At 47.1% G+C, this 15,462-nt stretch overlaps 1 long non-coding RNA gene across 3 annotated transcripts; it reads right to left on the bottom strand.

The window, feature by feature from the left end:
• Window positions 1–768: 768 nt before the first annotated feature.
• On the bottom strand, window positions 769–12,609 carry LOC147350992 (uncharacterized). 3 transcript variants are annotated; one of them, XR_015146815.1, is made up of 5 exons: window positions 12,504–12,609; window positions 10,029–10,188; window positions 9,738–9,899; window positions 3,370–3,401; window positions 769–2,371 (listed from the first exon to the last, which is right to left on the bottom strand). It is a non-coding gene; the product is annotated as an uncharacterized LOC147350992 (long non-coding RNA). The 3 variants fall into 3 exon arrangements; XR_015146813.1 differs by having other exon boundaries at window positions 9,738–9,904; XR_015146814.1 differs by lacking the exon at window positions 3,370–3,401 and having other exon boundaries at window positions 9,738–9,904.
• Window positions 12,610–15,462: the final 2,853 nt, after the last annotated feature.

The following is a 15,462-nucleotide window of genomic DNA, read 5'->3' on the forward strand; positions in this document are numbered from 1 at the left end:
TCATCCTGCCCGCTTCCCGCTGTTGCTAGGCAACTCTGGGATGTGCCTGGACTCTTCTGTCACCTATGTAACCAATTCCCTGTGTTCAGCCCCCTTGGTTTGAAACAGGTAGCATGATATCTGTATTCTGAATGATTCCTGACTCATATACACATTGACTTGATACTCCCTCAGTCAGTTTTGATTATTTACTTTTTGGGAGGGGAGTCATTTATTTCATGTAGATTTTTAAAAATTTGCTGAGTAAAGTTGTATATACACTGTTATGCTTTAAAAAATTGTCTCAATTTCAGTAGTTATGCTTCCACTTCTGTTTCTAAAGTTGTTTACTTGCAAGTCTGTATATTTTGTGATCAAACTTGTCAGGCGTTTGTCTATTTTATATTAGCATCTTGATGGGGACGTTACATAAATCCTGATTTAATCTTCCTACCGACTTCACAAAAAAAGGTTTCTATATCAAGAGATGGCAGCAGAAAATCCCTCCTTTCTATGCCCAAGAGTACATACTTACTCAGTTGCAGAAATGGTACTTGAACTCAGGTCTCTCTGAATTCAAAATCCAGATTTTCTCCATAATCAGGAGAGCCTGAATATTCTGAATGAGTTTAAAAGGATCATTATAAACAGGCTTGACATTTCCTACAAAGAATACGAATTTCTTTTGTAATTGGGGGAAAAAAAGTTAATTAAGCTTCAACAAATAATTATAATAAAAATAGCTTTGAAAGGAGAGAAAATGTCACGGCTGAGCAATGGAAAGCTTTGGAATGTTTGTAAAAGAGAGCTGCATCCTGGCCAGGTAGCCACCTCCAACCTGCTTTACTGGCTCCAGCAGTTAGAACTTGGCTTCCCCTTGCCCACCAGGTGAGATGCAGAAGTTTTCCCAAGAGGTAAAGGTCATGCTTATCACTCTGATGGGTGCTCCTCCTAGCACCACTCAATGAAATATGTTTTGGGGAGATGACCACCTTGCCATGCCTGTCATGGCTCTTGCGGTTTGGAAATTCCACTCTTTCTAAAGGATGTGGCCGGAATGGTTGGAGTCACAGAAGCTGAGATTCTCTGCAGAGACGGGGCTGATCCCCACCCGTGGTGTAGGTTGCCCGTTCTCCTTGGCCAGGGCAATGAGCAAAGGATCATTTTCTCTGTTGACTTCCTCTTCAGCCCCTGATTGCAGTTTCTGATGGCAGAGAAGCCCTGCAACCTCCTGAAATAGCCTCTTTCTGGAAAGAAGGAATGCAATGCATACCACGGTATGCACATTGATTTCTATTTTTGGTTCTTATCAAGATTTATTCTTCATCCCTTCAGGTAAGTAGTGACCTTGGACACACTGCCTTCCATATTTGCAGTCTGGGTCAATGAATTTCGGTATTGACCTCGGGGGCCATCAATAGCTGCTTATTGTTCAGATATTTCAATGTCAATAAGTGGCCCCATGGAAGTGGGGGGGGGCTGTCCAGCCAACCCAGCAGCTAAAAAACCAATCCCTTTTCTCCCTGTTGTCATCTCTCACAGAAGGGGGCTGTTCTGAAATCGATTAACTTTTCTGCAGGGAGTAGAAAAACAAACTCCCCAACACAGCCTGAATCCTATAAAGGGAACCTTCTCAGAATTACTATCCATTATTATGAAAGGAGAGAAACACCCATGTGCATTCTATCTTCTCTGTCTCTGTCACACACACACACACACACACACTGTCACACTCACTCTCATAGGATCCAAAACACTTTGGAAAGAGAAATATGGTGCCTAACACAGCTACTAGGAGCCCATTGCATCCCACACTTCCAAACCCATCACCCACCCAGGCTGACCCGATTGAGGAGTAAACAAGCTGGTACAGTTCAAAGAGCTCACGCGTTGGCATCTGACCCTCCTAGCAGTAAATCTAGGTTTTATTACTGACAAGCTATAGTTTCCTCATCTCTCTAATGCCAGTAGGTGCCTGGTACTTACTAGGCAATTCATAAACTCAAGTTCTTCTTGTTTGGTTTCAATTCTACTTGCTAAGTGGGGCTGGTAGGGGACCTGCACTCTCCACTTGGAGTCTCAGCTCTCTAATGGTCTCCGCTCTTCACCTACTCCTGTGTCACATTCAAAGGAGGATTACAAAAAAAAGAATGAATATGTGACTGAGACTGAACACTCTCTTACTATCAGATCATGTGTTTACTTGAGTTTATGGGCCATGCTTCCAGATATTAGTTCACTTATTTGTCCACCTTGGTGTGTTGTCCTGGCTTGGAGGCTCCACGAAGGCGAGGTTGAGCCTGGAGTGAATTCTCTGGACCAGGGATGGGGGAAGGGAGTGGTGTTCCACTGGGCAGCACTGATTCTCCCCCATCCAGTGTGTGGTGCTGTCCTGGTGATAATGGAAAGATGCTTAGACTGAGGCAGGTGGAAGATGCCGAGAAACAGAAGTAACCAGGGCAGGCATTTTACAAACAGGACTTCATGGGGTGCTTGAAACAATCTGGAGTGACAGGCCTCAATATCCCCATTTTACAGATGAGGAAACAGAGGCTTGCAGAGTTTAAGAGCTGAGATTTGAACTCAGATCTGCCTGATTCCAGGGACTTCCCAGGTGGTGCTAGTGGTAAAGAACCCGCCTGCCGATGCAGGAGACATAAGAGACATGGGTTTGATTCCTTTGTTGTGAAGATTCCCCTGGAGGAAGGCATGGCAACCCACTCCAGTGTTCTTGCCTGGAGAACCCCATGGACAGAGAGCCTGGTGGACTATGGTCCATGGGGTCATAAAGAATCGGATACAATGGAAGTGACTTAGCACGCCTTCACGCATGCATGCTGCCTGATTCCGAATCCCATGTATGACTAAGCAGTTGTGTTTGAAGGATTCTGGGGGCAGAGGAGAAATAGGAAGGAGACAGTTAAGCATCTTATTTGGTTAAAAAGTTAGAAGAGATACCTTTATCCTGCCATGGGTCTGAAATTCTAAGAATAGAAGTAAGCAGTGCCAGCCTTGCTTGAGGCCATTCCTGGCACAAACCTCAGCCCTCAAAGCCCAGTTTCCCTTTCAAAGTAGATTTCACTAACCACAGGCCAGCTTTGGGCAGATTCCAAAGCCCTTCGCCTATTGCTGTCTCTGGATTCATGCTGCCAGAAATCTCATCTTTAAAGCAGACACCCCAAACTCAGAGTACTCAGGCGGAATTACTAATTTGCATATGCAAACCAACGCTTGTCCTCACACAACAGTCCCCTTCACAACCAAGCAGGATTTAGATCACACATGAGCAGGTGGTAACCATGTCTTCTGTGGATGGGGCTTCAGAGCAGAGAGCAGGGAGTTTTTCATTTATTGATTTATCAACTCCACAAATATGAATTATGTGCTTACCATGTGTCAGACAGGGCACTAGGAACCGGAATCTGGACACAAAAGATGAAAATTCATGTGTTAGTTGGTACAGCAAGCACATATAGAGGCCTTTTTGTGGTTTAGACCCTAAGTTGTGTCCAACTTTTTGAGACCCCCTTGGAATGTGGCCCATCAGGCTCCTCTGTCCATGGGATTTCCCGGGCAAGATTCCTGGAATGGGTTGTCATTTCCTGCTCCAGGGGACCTTCCCAACCCAGGGATTGAACCCACATTTCCTGCATTGGCAGGTGGATTCTTTACCACTGAGCCACCTAGGAAGCCCCATATTGATATAGTAATTAGTATATATTGTGTGTGTGTGTGTGTGTGTAATTTATTAACAGGATTCTTGCCCACAAGGAACTCAAAGTTCAGCAGAGAAGACAGGCATGCAAACCATTATGCTACAGTAAGAAAAACAGCAAACTGAAAGGACATAATACCAGACTGAAGCCTATATCTGCGGGAAGAAACGAAGATCCAGAAAGTGTAAACCTGAGGGTAATGGCAGATTATCTTTACATTTGATGAGAAAAATGTTTTAAAATCTCTGTAAAAGACTATTGACTAAAGCAAAAATTATAACAATGTGGGTTTATACCTTATTAGAAGTAAAATATGTAACAGTGAGAGCGCATTATGCAGTAGCAAGATTTTTATATTGTTAGTAAAGCAATGCAAAATGATTTAAAGGTAAACGATGTTAGGTTGAGGATGGGTATTGTAACCCAGAGTAAGTACTAAAAATTTAACACAAAGAGGTATTACTTTGGAGGAGATTAAATGAATCATTGCAAAGTAATTAAAAAAGGAAGCAAGGAGTGCAGAACAGGATAGCAACAGGACAAACAGGAATATTGAAAGTAGATAAATTCAACTTCTATATATTGACAGCTAAATATCAATAATTTTAAAACTGTAAACGGACTGAACTCTGAAATGTAAAGACAGAGATTGTCAGAATGGATAAAGACAAGGTCTGACCATATGCTGTTTATAAGAAACACAATCTAATGTAAAGTCAGGGATAAGTTGAAAGGAGTAAAAGCAGTGTCAGTGCAAATACCAATCATAAGAAAGTCGATGTGTCTAGAGGTGATCAGACAGAGTAGAATTCAAAATGAGGAGCACAGAAAGCATTCCATCACATGACATTTCATGTAGATAAAAGGATGAATTTGTCAAGAAGAACTAACAGCCTTACACTTGAACTGTGTAATAATAACAATAAATAATACGTGAACAACCAACAGAACTAAAGAGGGGTTAGAGAAATACACAATAATCGTTGAGTATGTTCATGCCCTTTGATCATTAGTTGACATAACAAACAGGCAAAGCATCAGTAACAGACGTAGAGGGTTGGAAAAATACTGACAAATTATAGTTGAGCAGTACTTAACCATCAATGGATAACTAACACGAGCAGATCGCAGTTACATTCAGCACCTGTAGAGAACACATGCTTTCCAAATGTACACGAACATTCATCAAGACGGCCCACGTGCTGGATCAAAAACACCTTTCAAAGATTAAAAAGTTTAAATGCCGCAGAGTATGTTCTTTAAGCTTTGCCTAGTTAAATTAGAAATGAATAGCAAGACGAGTCTAGAAAATCTGCGAATACTTGTAAATTAAACAATGTATTTCTAAGTAATCCACTGGTCAAAGAAAAAAATCCTCAAAGTAGTCAGAAAATATTTTAAATTACATGTAAAGCGTAATATATCAAAAGTTATGAAATGAAGCTGATGCAGTCTCTAAGGGAAATTTGCAGCCTTAAATGCTTATTATAGAAAAAAAGAAAGATTGGAGTTCACTTTAAGAAGGCAGGGGGAAAAAACATTAAACCCCAAACTACAAGAATGGAAATAGTAAAGTTAAAAGGAGAAATCGATAATACAGGAAATTAAAAAATAATAGATGATCAATAAGAATAACAATAGATAAAAATCAAGCAAAAAATCAATCCTTTGAAATGATTAATCAAATTGAAGAAGCCTAGCAAGACTTACAAAAGAAAGAAAAAGGGAGAAGAGACAAATTTTCAGTGTTAGGAATTAAAGAGGCACCATCATACAAATCCCATGGACATGAAAAGGATGAGAAGGTAATATTACAAAAGTCATATGCCAATACATTTGACAACTTGGGTGAAATTGACAAATTATTTGAAGAACACAATCTAAGCAAACTTAGAAAACCCAGATAACCTTATATCAATTATAGACATTGAAATAAAAAAAAAATAAAGCCTTTCACAAAGAAAACAGTTTCATTGGTTACTTCTCTCAAATCAAATTATAGTATATCCATACAGTGGCATGGGCTTCTCTGTGGCTCAGATGGTAAAGAATCTGCCTGCAGTGCAGGTAACCTGGGCTGGATCCCTGGGTCAGGAAGATCCCCTGAAGAAGGGAATGGCTACCTACTCTAGTAGTCTTGCCTAGAGAATTCCACGGATTGCGGAGCCTGGAGGGCTAGAGTCCATGGAGTCAAAAAGAGCTGGACACAACTGAGGGACCTACACATACGTGTTCACAATGGGGTACAACTCATTCGTCAGAAGAAATTAACTCCTGAGACACACAGCATCAGGGTGAGTCTCCGAGACATTATCTGAACCAACAAGACCAGATGTAACACAGTGTATGATCCCACACGTGTTAAGGCCTTCAAGAACAGGAAAAGCAAGTGCAGGGCCATAGAAGTCAGAGGAGCAGCTGCTTTGGGTGGGGATAGTATGGATCGACTGGCACGAGACCTTCATTCCTGAGCTGATTTTGTGTAGGGCGATGATACAGTCATGGGTGGGTACAACTGTCAACCCCCATCAAGGTGTTCATTTCATCTGATGTAGCTTGAACCCCAGTATCAGAGAAGGGGGAAGGAGAAGAGTAGAGGGGAAGAAGCATAGAAACTGTTTTTTAAGTCTTCATTAAATTTGCTACAATATTGCTTCTGTTTTATATTTTGGTCCTGAGGCATGTGGGATCCCAGTTCCCTGACCAGGGATTGAACCCACAGCACCTACACCGGAAGGGAAGTCTTGATCATTAGACCACCACGGAAGTCACTGGATATAAACTTAAGAAAAACAGATGTGATATTTGGACCTTGTTTGGTACCTGATTCAAACCAACCAACTGTAAAAACTCGTTTTTGAGACAATCAAGAAAAACTGATCATGAACTAGGTAATAGAAAGTACTAGATAATGTCTGTTATTATTGTTATTTGTTAGAAATACCTATGGATGGATATAAGGACAAAATGACGTGTGTGTAAGAGTTGCTTGAAAATGCTTCAGCAAAAAAAAAAGTAGGGGGGGGAGGGGGCAGGGACAGCTGAAAGCAAGAAGGCAAAATGTTGACAACTGTTGAACCTGAACAAAAAGTGTGCTTGGCTTACGTTATTCTCCCTATTTTTGTGTCTGTTTCCAATTTTCCATAAAAATGTTTAAGAAATAAAATGTAAGTGAAGAAACTAACCAGAGCTTAGGTCATGCCCCTCTTCTGTTGAAAACCCCCCTAGCAGCTTTTCATCTCAGAATGGAATCCGAAAACTTCTCCATGTACAAAGAAATCTATTAACGGGTCATGAAGTCAATCTAGTGGATCACCATCAGCATTTTTATTACGAGAAAGGGAACACAGTGGAACAGAAGAGTAAAGAAGAAAAACTACTGGGCAGCGTAACACATGGCAAGTGCTGCTTCATGAAACGTTCTGTTTGAGTATGTGCTTGTGTGTGTGTGTGTGTGTGTGTGTCTGTGTGTGTGTGTGTGTGTGTGCGTGCGCATACAAGTGTGTTTTTTCCAGTAGATGATGGAGAAAAGGTTTAAGAAACACAGCCCTGAGTAATATCCACCTCCACACTTCACATGTCCCTGCCGTGGCTCCGCCCCCCACCCCTTCCATACAAACGTTCTCACTCCGCATCTGTCATGCCAACCTCTGCCCTAGGCACCCACTCCACCGCCTTTTTCATCTTCAGATATCTGCTCCAATGTTACCATATCAGCGAGGTTCTCCCTGGTCATCTCATGCAACAGAAGCACTCTCCAGCTTCCTTCTTCAGTTTTAGTGCTTCATTCACGGCACTTGTTATTAACTCCGCGCACCATATACTGCTTCTGGGGTTCTCTACTAACTAGTTCTCTCTTCACTCCTATCTCCTGGAGAAGACAATGGCAGCCCACTCCAATGTTCTTGCCTGGAGAACCCCAGGGACGGGGGAGCCTGGTGGGCCTCCGTCTATGGGGTCGCACAGAGTCGGACGCGACTGAAGCGACGTAGCGGCAGCAGCGCTCCTACCTCCATCCAGGGATGGAAGTCTGATGTAGAGATGACCACAGCTGCACAAGCCCATGACCCTGGATGAGTCATTTAGTTTCTCCCAGCCTCAGTATTTTCATCTTTAAAGTGCGGGTAATGTTAGCATGTACCTCAGTGTTCTGGCCAGGACTGAATAGACTGGCACGTGTTCATCGTCACCATGGCATTGCTGGTGTTTTCATGACTGAGCCCCCGCCCTGCCCTGTGCCCTGCCTGGCTTGACTCTGCGGAAGGAAGCTCTCCTCCAACCAGAAAGAAAGGGCTCCCTGACTGGAGCTCTTGTACGTCAAGTATCTCGTTTTTCACCAGCATCCACTGTCCAGGCACAGACCCACCAGTCCTTGCTGTGTTAGGCAAGGGGCCAGCCCAGTCTATCTGCATCTCCTTCCCATCCCTTTGTTTTCTTTTTGTTAATTAAATGTGGGTCAGCTATTTACATGAATGATAACTGTTGCCATGCCAACCTGGAGAGCATCTTGAAGTGACAGCATCCTTTGCCCTGCTCCAGGAGAAGCTGCTCCTCAGCCTCTCTCTCCAGGCCCTAAGCCCGTGCCCATGCCTCCTCCTCCTCGCCTCCCTCCCTCTCTCCTTCCTTCCCTCCCGCAGGATGCTTTTCTAGGTTTAACACCTGTTTCCTGCCAACCAGCTCCCAAGAGAGCAGGACAGAAGGCCACCAAGTCTTCCAGACGGGTCTTAAGATCCCTCCCAGCCCCCTGCCGCCCCTTTCTTTTATGTTCAAAGGTCTCTTAGATCTTCTTCCCACCATCCCCCACACGTTTAGCATCTATCAGCTGAGAAAATGCATAACAATGAAAACTTACCATGAATTCAGTAACGCTTTTAATGTATTTTATTCATCCTCGCCAGCATGAGGAATACTGATACATATATCTAAGAGGCATGTAATTGATTCTGATTCAGGTGACGTTTGGCACCTTGTGGATTCATAGTCAGCTTCTCTGCCCCCGGCTCCTTGCCGCAATTCTGAGAAGACCCCCAGTTCCCTGCCTATAGGTTAGCACTCTGCACCAGCCCCTGCCACTCAGATCAGGACCCAGGCACCCGCATCTCAGACATCTTCTGGGGACCGGCTAGAAATACAGACTCTCAGGCCTCACTCCAGACCTGCCGATCAGAGTCTATATTTGAACAAGATCTCCGGGTGACTCTTGTGTACATTAAAATTTCTGAAGGTTGATTTAATATAGGCTGCTAGGGTCACCTACCGTCAGTCAATCAGCTTGCTAAGTGCATGGGCGTTGGAACTGGCGACCTGGGTGTGGATCCCAGGTCTTCATCCGTGCAACACATATTGGTGGGGTTCCTCCCAGCATCAAGCCCTGGGGTGCACACCGGAGAAACAGCAGAACGAAAACCAGCTGTGGGTCCTGCTCTCCAGGCTCCCACAGTCAAGTGGGGGAGACACGTGTTAACGTGTGAATGAAAGGCTCTGAGAGAGGGACACACTGATCTCTCCATTCATTCTATTTACTTCATAGACGTTTACATGCTTGAACACATGGGAGCCTGTACAGTGGAACTTGACCTACAAAGGGTAGTCCAGGAGGGCTTCCCTGAGGAAGTGACGCTTGAATAGAGACCTGAGGGATGCACGGGAGTTCACTGAGAGAGGAGTGAGGTGAGCGATTGCAGAGGCTTTCACGGCCGACAGGCTAAAGCGCTGCCGGAAAGATAAGCACGTCAAGGACTGAGAAACCCCGTGGGATGCACACAGAGCCGTCACTCTTGAACTTAGCAGAAATTTTCTTGGGAGCACTTTGGCTGAAGCCAGGGTGCATGGTTGGAGGAATGAGTGGCAGGGAAGAAAAAGAAGAGGGTGAGCAAAGCTGGACTTCCAAGTCTCGTGTTTGAGGAGGAGGAGGGCTGGGGGCAGGGAGACCCCTGGCAAGGATGCCAGCAGCCCCAGCATTGGTGAGGAGGCTCGCCCTCACCCTGAGCACAGAGGGTGGAGAATAAAGCAGATGGGAGAGAGACCCCAGAGAGAACTTACCTGGTATATCTCAGGATCCCCCAAATACAGACCTTCGTTGTCATCGTACCCCATGGAGAGTGGCTTTTCAGTGAAGTTCCAGACAGTGGAATTTGAATATCGACCTTCATATTAGGGTAGTCCGGTGACTATTAGCAGGTTATCAGTGCCAATTCTAGGCATCTGTACTGTGGAGAACAGTATGGAGTTTCCTTAAAAAAAAAAACTAAAAATAGAACTACCATATGATCCTGCAATCCCACTCCTGGGCATACATCCAAAGAAAACCGCAATTTGAAAAGATCCACGCACCCCAATGCTCACTGCAGCGTTATTTACGAAACATGACGAGGAAGCAACCCAGATGTCCACTGATGGATGAACGGACAAAGAGGTGGTACAATCACACGATGGAATAGTACTCAGCCGTGAAAAGACTGAAACAGCGCCCTTTGCAGCAACTCGGAGGGACCTAGAGATGATCAAACTCAGTGAAGTCAGTCAGACAAGAACAGATATCATATGATATCACCTACACGAGGAATCTACGAAAATGATACAAATGAACTTATTTACAAAACAGAAACAGACTCACAGACACAGAAAACAAACTTATGGTTGCTGCTGCTGCTGCTGCTGCTAAGTCAGTCGTGTCCGACTCTGTGCAACCCCATAGACGGCAGCCCACCAGGCTCCCCCGTCCCTGGGATTCTCCAGGCAAGAACACTGGAGTGGGGTGCCATTTCCTTCTCCAATGCATGAAAGTGAAAAGGGAAAGTGAAGTCGCTCAGTCGTGTCCGACCCTCAGCGACCCCATGGACTGCAGCCTACCAGGCTCCTCCGTCCGTGGGATTTTCCAGGCAAGAGTACTGGAGTGGGGTGCCATCGCCTTCTCCCAAAGGGGAAAGATGAGGGAGAGAGATAAACCGGGACATACAGCAGTGTGTATACACCACTACATACAGAATAGATAACCAGCAAGGGCCTATTGTACAGCACAGGGGACTATACTCAGCTTTTGCAATAACCGAGATGGAAAAGAATCTGAAAAAGCACATGTCTATATCCGGAACCACGGTGTCATACACCTGAAACTAACAGAACTTTGTAAATCAACTATACTTCACTAAAAAATTTTTTTAAATGCCTAGGTGTCTGTAATGGAATCTGGACATTTGCATTCAAATCGTCAATGACAGTCATACACCAGCTGAGCAGGGTGGTTGCAGTGATTCATAAGACTCATCAGAGCTATGAAATGATGAGGAGGTATCTACAGTGGTAGAGTGCATTCAAATCAGATTAATTAGTTAATTACAAATAAAAAGACCCATTAAGATCATTAGGAACACTCAGTTGATTTAGCATCCCAGCTGTAAACCCCTCGCAGCTTTTCTCAGGACTGTCTCATTGACGGGTGAGCCTGGCTCTCACGGCCTGATTGGTGAAGCTGGATCTGCAGGCCTTCATTTATGTAACGAGCATACATTTCCAAGTGGCTCGGTGGTAAAGAATCTGCCTGCTGGGCAGGAGATGTGGGTTCAGTCCCTGGGCAGGGAGGATCCCCTGGAGGAGGAAATGGCAACCAGCTCCAGTATTCTTGCCTGGAGAATCCCATGGAGCCTGGCGGGCTGCGTGGGGTCGCAAAGACTCAGACACAACTGAGCGACTAAGCCACCACTGGGCACCACGCCTTCGGCTGAGCCTGGGGACCCAAAGCGGAGCAAGACGGGGCCTCATCCTTGCCCTTTCTTGGGAGTGGGGAGGGAGACAGCCCTGGGAATGACTGGTGCTGGCTCAGGAGCCGGGCTGAGCACTGGGAACTCGGAAGGAAGCACAGCTTGGGGAACAGGAAGCCTGACGCCCAGAGAGGCTCGTGAAAACCACCAGTGACCTTATTGGTGCTGCCCGCCATGATGATCATGAATGTCTGGCTCAGCGGATCAATGCTGCTGAACTCTGACAAGGCGTTGTTGCTGGTGTTCAGTTGCTAAGTCGTGTCCGACTCTTATTTTTCCAGGCAAGGATACTGGAGTGGGTTGCCATTTCCTTCTCCAGGGGATCGTCCCAACCCAGGGGTTGAACCCGCGTCTCCTGCATTGATGCTGGTGGGTTCTTTACCACTGAGCCACCAGGGAAGCCCCGTGCAGCCCATAAGTCCGCCCAAACCCATTCCCCATCCCCAGAACTCAGAAAGCATCACAGTGTCCTCTGGCTTCCCAGGGCACATCCCGTCCCCACCGAAGGAGGAGGCCAGCTGGCACTTCTCTCCCCCTTTGCAGCTCCACCCACATCGTATCTTTGCTCAGTGTTATGTTTCAATTAACAACCCCAATCCTCTGGATCCAATTTCTCATTTGCCAGGGTTATGCGTAGTGAAAATACTCACTCTGATGATAAATATTGGCTGTGGCTCTGTGCTCTGCCCAGGGCCCCAGCTCTGCCCACGCAGCGTAATTAAAAAGCCAGCCACGTGGGCACATGGAAAGCCTGATGCCCCCTCTGGCCACAGAGAGAACACAGGAGGCCCGTGGACTCCAAACAGGCCATTAATGCCAGGCTGGAGCCACCAGCAAATACCAAACAAAACAAACGAAGCCAAGGGAGAAGCCTAATAAATCTTGCCCAAAGTAGCTTTCACTTGGGGCCGTGAGCTGTGACTGGGGGTGGGGTGGGGCTGCGGGGAGCCTGCTCTGGAAGCCGGCTCACTCTTTGCCTTTGCTCTGAGTGCTGACCCCTGGGCCCCCGCCACGGGGAGGGCGGGCACCACGGCTCCCCCTCACTTACTTCCCATCTCACCCTGACCTGCCCTCTGGGGCTCCCGGGGCAGCCTTGTCTCTGCTGCTTCCAAGCTCTCGATGCGTGCTCTCACTCCAGCCTCAGCCCTTCCTTCAGCGTCAGCTCCGCCCACCACTGCCTTCCCTCCCATCTGGGCGGTTTGTGGCCTTCACACCCCTGTTCCCCTCCCTCTTCTCAGGATCTCCGGTGGGCTGGGGGACGGGGTGAGAGCGCCAGATCCTAGCTACTAGACCAGTGGTCAGAGACATGGGCCCTGGCCCTCCGGCTTTGCGGAAAAGACTTTCCACATAGAAAGACTTTCCACAAAGACTTTTCACATGGAAAGTAGTGAAGCAAGTAAAGTAGTCATGAAGAGGAGAAAGAGTGCAGTTCGGGTGGGTAGACACACCGGCAGACTCAGAGGGCAATCCCTGGGCTGCTGAGTCAATCTCGTGGCAGTCTGAGTAACTTTTATGGGGCACTTCTTCCTGGTTTCCTTTGGCCGATCATTCTGACTTGCCTGGTTCACAGTTCATATTTGGTGCATGTCAGGTTCCTCCCATGCGTGCGCACGCATCTCTTAGCCAAGATGGATCCTACCCTAAAGGTATCTGGGAAGGCATCCCTTGACATGACTCCCCTTTGGCCTCCAAAGAGCCTTTTCTGTGCCTGTGTGGTCGGGGAGGTCTCCCGACTTCAGGAACGAGAAATATGTGGTCTGAGCAGGGCCCAGCCTCCTCCCTTAATTGTCCTGCTGTTTTTGTCTTTGATTTCCGGTCATGAATCTCCAATTGCTTTACCCGGGGGTGGGGGGCGGTGCCCGTCTGCCTCCTGCCTCACTCACATCCGCCTATTTCTCTCTTCTTCCGTGCCTCTTCCTCTTTTGCGAGGCCGGCCTCCCATCGCCCCTTCCCAGTAGCCTCTCCTTCTGCCTCCTTCCCTTTGTAGGTTTGTGTGTTCCTTCCTGCGGACCCCGCACGGGTCCTGGAGCAGCCAACTTTGCACTTGAGCTCTGCCCCCCAGTGAGCTGTGTGACTCTGGGCCAGTCAAGCCCCCTCTCTGGTCCTCAGGTCCCCATCCGCGGGGCAGCTTCCTCACACCCATGCTCTGGGGATTAAATGAGGAGTTGGTGATGGACAGGGAGGCCTGGTGTGCTGCAGTCCATGGGGTCACAAAGAGTCAGACACGACTGAGCGACTGAACTGAACTGATATGCAGAGGGGTCTGGTACACGGTGGGTGCTCAACTAAAGTCAATGGGGCAACCCTCTTATCTGGACAGCTGACATGGAACCTTCTCGTCCTCAAGTTGCCGGGGGTATGCTCTCTGGCCCTTCAGTGGGTCTTCCCATCTGACTGGGGATGACCCCTGCTTCTGCTTGTCCTTCCTTAAAGAGCCGACAGACGGACCTATGTGCTGGGGATGCCGAATTCTTGATGCTCTTGACTTGATGGCCAGTCACCAGGATGGGTCCCCTTTCTCCTTGTCCCTGGGAAGCTGCCTGGCCTCCAGCTGCCTGGTGCTCCCACAGACTTGCTTGCAAGGATGGCAAAAGGGGTCTGGATTACTTGCTTCTGGTCTTCAGGCCTGATTTGGGGGCAGCATATTTTCCCCTGAGCCCCCAAGAGAAAAAAAAAAGCTAATTCTGTTTCCCCAACCCTCCGGTCTGAGCTGCTTCTGTGCACCCCAGTGCCTTGCCACACACCCAGTTCCCTAAAGGTCAGGGTTCCCCTACATCTCTGAACGCTCAGCCTGCCTTCAGCCCTCGAGTCACAGGGTCTAACACAATCTGTATTTCCAACAATAGGGAGTTTGTTAAATTACAGTGCCATGAGCACATTTATAACATATTTTCGATGCCAAAAAGAAGGTTTCAAAACAGTATGTAAAGTAAGAATCTATTTTAGATAGAAAAAAAAAAAAAAACCACTTCAACTATATTTGTATGGGAAGAAGATTGTCTGGGAGAATATACACCAAAATGTTAGCAGCGGGTTTTGTTTTTTCTTCCTGAGTGGTGGGCTAACAAGGGGTTTTGATTTCCTTCTTTGTGCATCTCCGTCTTTCCTGATTCGTTTACAATGAGCAGATATTTCTTCCGTCTCAACTAAATAAACAAATAGAAAAGCATCACCGGGTTCTTGGAGGCCTCATTTGCATATATTTGCATGCATCCCATCAACGCCATCCATCAGAGCTCGGCGCCATCAGCCTTCAAGAGTGGAAGGGCCCCAGAGTACCAGCATCCTCTGTGGTCCTGGGGCTGCCGTGGCGAGTAGCCCACACCTCCTTGGGAGGACCCTGGCATCATCCATCCCAGCCCCCCAGCCCAGCAAACCTCCCCCACCGAGCCCTCTAGCCGGCATCCGAGTCTTCAGAGCAGCCATGGCCGTGACACCATCTCAGAGGCAACAACAGCTCAGTTGTCACATTTCCAACCTGGAAGCCGTCTTGCTTCCGCTCCGTTGGCAGTGCTTTCGTGTTATTCTCACTGCTTTGACCTTAAGTGGTGGATTTTCCTTTCTTTCTCCTTTCCCTCGTGTTCCGCCTCTCCCTCCTCCCCTTCTCTGCCTTGGCTGAGACTGTCTGAGCCAGGCATCTGAGCTGTCTCGAGCTTGCCTATTTTTGTACTTTGTGAAACCAGGGGATATGAAGGGCTAGGAGTCCAACGCCGCCTCTGGGTCCTGTGCTGACGCGTCTGTCTCCCTGCCTTGGCTGGGGCCTGATCGCACCTCAGCAGCAGTTGGGGAGCATTAGCCGGGGGACCATCACATACACTCTGGTCAGTTCAAGTCTTATCTCACCCTCCATCATGGGAAAAATGATTCATTCAAAACTACACACACACACACACACACACACACACACACACAGAGGATCGAAAGTCAGCTGAGAAGCATGGCTGTCCCGCTGTTTGATCAGCTGTACAGGAGACTGCCCCCAGTGACTTTAGGTGAGCCAGGAGCTC

Source organism: Bos grunniens, chromosome 19 (assembly GCF_055505025.1).
Source record: "Bos grunniens cultivar Pamir isolate PY7600 chromosome 19, Bosgru_T2T1.0, whole genome shotgun sequence".
In the NCBI taxonomy this organism is placed as follows: Eukaryota; Metazoa; Chordata; class Mammalia; order Artiodactyla; family Bovidae; genus Bos; species Bos grunniens.